A 3,699-nucleotide genomic window follows, 5' to 3' on the forward strand; every position below is an offset into this window, starting at 1 on the left:
AACCATTTTTGGCCTCACTTCCTGCCGGCCCCCTCCCTGGTCAGCTGGTCACATTCCCCGGACGGCGGCGCACTGGAAGCCTGTGGCCTCCCCCGGGCTGGGCCTAGCAGAGGCGCTAGTCGAAGCTGCAGCCAGCGAGGGGCCCGCAGTGACTCAGCCACGTCCTCCTTGCCTGCTTTTCCACCCAGGGAGGACCCAGCCCGGTGCCCTGTGTGCTCCCCTCACCCCCACCCATTTCCAGGTACCCCTCTGCAACTGCTGCCCCACAGGACCCAGGACAGGGAGGGCGGGCTGAAGTAGGAAATGAGCCTCCTGTCTCCCTGGACTATTTTGTACCTCACACTCCAGTTCTCATCTCTCCCCCAACCCCATCTCTACCCTCCATGCCAGGGAAGTGGTTAGTATAGTGGCAATACTTAAGACCTGGGTCTAATTCCCACTTCTCTCCAAACCAGCTGTGTGACCTTCAGAATATTACTTAACCTCTCTGGGCCAGTTTCTGCATCTGCCAGATTGTCTGTTAACCGTCCTCAGAAGGCTGTGCCGACAATTGGGCAATACAGGCCCAGGGCAAGCCCCGCAGATGGCCCATCTTTATGTTACACTAGACTGCACACAGTAGGTGCTTGGCCGGCCAGCCAACCCCGACTTGTATTAGAAAGCTACCCAGAACTGGCTGAGATGGGTCAATCTCTGAGGCCAGACTCTAGTCTCAGGGAGAGGAGAATAGAGGGTGCTAAAGCCAGGCTTACCCAGAACCCTAGCCCGGGTGAGCAGCCCCTTCCCCAAACCGGTTCTGCAGGGTGCCCAGGCCTGGCTGCTTGCAGAGTCCCCACACCAACCTTTCATTTTCAGGTACAGGGTCTGTTCCCCCACTGAACCAGGCGATTCTCTCCAGCCTCCGCCAGATTTGGGCGAAGAGTCCAGTCCAAGACCAGATTGGCTACCTCGGGTCGGGCCCCAAAGCGGCTTAGTCCAGCCGGTGGAGCCAGAGAGATTAGCTCATCTAGTAGGCTGGCCTGTGCCCCTCGGGGCCCTCTCCCCATTCCCAGCTCAGTTTCTCCCGCGGCGAGGGCAGCGGGGCTCCCTGTGAGCGTCCGTGCCAGCACCCAGGCTGACGCCTAGGACCCACCCTCAGGCCTGGCCCACCCCAGAGCCCCAGGGCACGGGCCGCCTGGGCCTGGCCGTGGGAGGGGAGGCGGCAGCGCCGGGTGCGGCAGGCCCCGAGGCGGCAGCCTTTGTGGCCGTGTTCCGCGCCCGAGGGGAGGGTAGGAACGACACCGTGGTGCCTGGGTCCCGGGAATGGGGCGACACGGGACAGGGCCGCAGCGGGGGCTGCAGATCCGGGACTCCCCAGACGGGGGAAGACACCAGAACCGCCGCCCCGGGCCCCGGAAACGGCGGGGACACTCACATGGCTGCGCTGGCTGAGCGGACCTCGCTCTCTCCGTGCACTCGTCGCTGCCGGGTCAGGTCGCGCCGCAGCTGCCGCTGTCGCCGCCGCCGGTGCCGCCCCTCCCTCTGCTCCGCCGCCTGCCGCCCAGACGCCCCGCTCCTCCCCTGGCCGGCTGGGCCCACCCCCTGCGCGCCGGAGGCTCTAGCACCCCTGGAGGCGCCCGCGACTCGCTCCGCCCTCTCTGCTAACCCGGCAGGGGGGTGGCCCGCGGCGTCCACCGGCTTGACCGGGCAGGGTGGAGACGAGAGGGATCCTGGAGGTTACGCAGGCGCTGAGAGTTCTCAGCGCTTGGGGTCGGGATCCACGGGAATTGGGCGGCTTTCGGAGAACCATTAGCAAAGGCAGGAAGGAGACATTCCTTCCTATTGCTGCTGCTGTTGCTAAGTCGCTTCCCCCAAATCTAGTGCACCGGGGAGCCTGGCTTGCCTGGTATCTCCACAGATCCCGTGGGCTCCACGAGAACTTTCAGGCCCCTATATCTGAAACAGGTCCTGGAGCGGCCACTGCTGGGTTGGGCTGGCTGGAGGAAATGATCAGGGCCAGTTTCAGGGAGCGGAATAGGAAGGCCTGAAGCCTGCTCATCAGACAGACACCTTCTGGGTCTGGACACTGCTTCTCAGCCCTGCCCCTCTGCCAGCCTCAGTTTCCCTGCTCTGGGGGCAGGCTGCCCTTCCTGCCACTATCTGGCCACTAAGTCTGAGCTCTTAGCTAGGCCACGTGTTTACCACTCCCTGGGTACCAGCATCTGTGGAGCTCAGGCTCACTCTGGGAGCATGGGTGAGGACCCTGGCAAGATCTGGGTACCTGCTGGCCAAGGGGGCCAGAACCCAGTCTTTTCAGTAAGGGGCTACAATGCTGGCTCTCCCCTGGAGTGGGCTGAGGTGGAGCTCATGGCTGACCTCACACTGAACTCAAAGGGTCAGCTCCACTCCCCCACCCTTCCCCTCAGTAAAATAACACTGGTCTTCTCCAACCCTGAAAGCTCTCCAACCCTGAAAGCTCTCCCACCCATCAGGCTTCACTCTGTAGTCCATCATCTTTAGAGGCTGCACAGACATCCAGAAGTGGTTTGAGGGATTTTAAAAGATTTCTAAATATCTGCCTCTTTTCCTCCTGAGGGTTGGTCTTGACTATCCAGAGGTTTGGAGTGAGGGCGGCATGGGCCCTCAGGGGCACTGACATCCTCTCCCTCATCCTCTCTTACCAGAGACACAAGTCACCCCATTCTCCCCCGTCTCCAGCTCCTCCTCTTTGCCTTCCTTTGCAGCACCCTTTTTTTTCTGTATCAGTAGACCTGGGGACTGCTTCCAGAGACTGGGTTCTTCTTTCTGTTTCCTCCACCCTATAATATCATCCAGTCACAGGACTTCATCCATCCACTGCTGAACATCCCAAGTCTTCCTCTGTGCAGAGCCCTCTCCTGTTCTGAGCCCCTGGATGACCCACCAGATCTCATGACCTTCCCAGAGGGACTTTTCTTCCCTGATTCTCATTTCTGCAAAGCACCACTGCAAAACACCCAGGCTCCCACCTGAGCGAGGCTGGGCCTCTCTGGAGCTCTCAAAACTGGCACCAGTCTGTCCGTGCCCACGTGTAAAGTCATCTTCACAGCAAGGCAAACTCTGACCACCTTCTCTGAAGACAGCCTCTCCTTGGTACTTTCTGTCCCCACGTCCTATGGACTCATGCCTTTGTGTCACCACCAGGAAGTGCGTGTGCTCATGTGTGCTCACTGTGAGGCTCTAAGCTCTGTAGGCGATACAGCTCTCCTAATGTACAGCTCTCCAGTGTCCCTGGCTCACGAATTCAAAAAATTCCCATTGTTGAATGAGAGTGAACGCACGAGTAAATGCATGAACCCCTGGCGTCCCTCTCTCTCACCCCACCTCAATTCAGCCTCCTAGTCCTGTAGACCCTATGCCCTTAACATGTCTCACATTCACCCCTTCCCTGCACCCATCCTCCTGCTACCAGAGGTTGTTCTGTTGTTTATTAATTCACTCGACACTCACTGAGGACTCAGGTCTGGTTGCATGTTGGCCCACGGGGCAGCAGTGGCATACAGTTGTCCTGGTGCCCTTGCTTGGGGCTTCCCAGGTAGTGCTCAGTCAGTTCAGTTGCTCAGTTGTGTCCAATTCTTTGTGACCCCATGGACTACAGCACGCCAGGCCTCCCTGTCCATCACCAACTCCTGGAGCTTGCTCAAACTCATGTCCATTGAGTTGGTGATGCCATCCAACCAT

General features: G+C 59.5%; 1 protein-coding gene across 2 annotated transcripts in view; it reads right to left on the reverse strand.

Moving 5' to 3' along the window:
- Positions 1-3,699, reverse strand: part of FAM65A (family with sequence similarity 65, member A) — a 24,943-nt gene that overhangs the window by 15,226 nt on the left and 6,018 nt on the right. Inside the window, exon 1 of one of the 2 annotated variants that reach the window (XM_010851040.1) lies at positions 1,415-1,550. The exons of the other annotated variant lie outside the window; for it this stretch is intronic. The gene's annotated coding sequence lies outside the window, so the exon portion shown is untranslated. Of the gene's footprint in view, positions 1-1,414; positions 1,551-3,699 lie in introns of those variants that run through there. 2 annotated transcript variants of the gene reach the window in all.

This window comes from Bison bison, unplaced genomic scaffold (genome assembly GCF_000754665.1).
Source record: "Bison bison bison isolate TAMUID 2011002044 unplaced genomic scaffold, Bison_UMD1.0 scf7180017864297, whole genome shotgun sequence".
NCBI classification, from domain to species: Eukaryota; Metazoa; Chordata; class Mammalia; order Artiodactyla; family Bovidae; genus Bison; species Bison bison.